Source organism: Chiloscyllium plagiosum, unplaced genomic scaffold (genome assembly GCF_037043375.1).
Source record: "Chiloscyllium plagiosum isolate Xiang-an unplaced genomic scaffold, Cpla_swu_hap1 HiC_scaffold_215, whole genome shotgun sequence".
Taxonomy (NCBI): Eukaryota; Metazoa; Chordata; class Chondrichthyes; order Orectolobiformes; family Hemiscylliidae; genus Chiloscyllium; species Chiloscyllium plagiosum.
Genome location: NW_028270354.1, coordinates 65,001 through 65,411, shown reverse-complemented (window position 1 = coordinate 65,411; position 411 = coordinate 65,001).

Below are 411 nucleotides of genomic sequence, written 5' to 3'. Positions count from 1 at the left end.
TGTACTGAGCCTAAAAAATTCTAAGTGTCACTGGTTACTGATTTGTACTGCCTCGAAAAAATTCTAAGTGTCACTGGTTACTGATTTGTAACCACCGGGTCAAATCCGGCTGGGCTAGCCGGCCTCGAGCACTCAAAGTCGGTATGAGCAGTCAAGTTCGCTCCCATCACAGTTTGGACCCTAAAAAATCTAAGTGTCACTGGTTACTGATTTGTACTGAGCCTAAAAAATTCTAAGTGTCACTGGTTACTGATTTGTACTGAGCCTAAAAAATTCTAAGTGTCCTTGGTTACTGATTTGTACTGACTGGAAAAAATTCTAAGTGTCGTTGGTTACTGATTTGTACTGCATCAAAAAAATTCTAAGTGTCACTGGTTACTGATTTGTACTGACTCAAAAAAATTCTAAGTG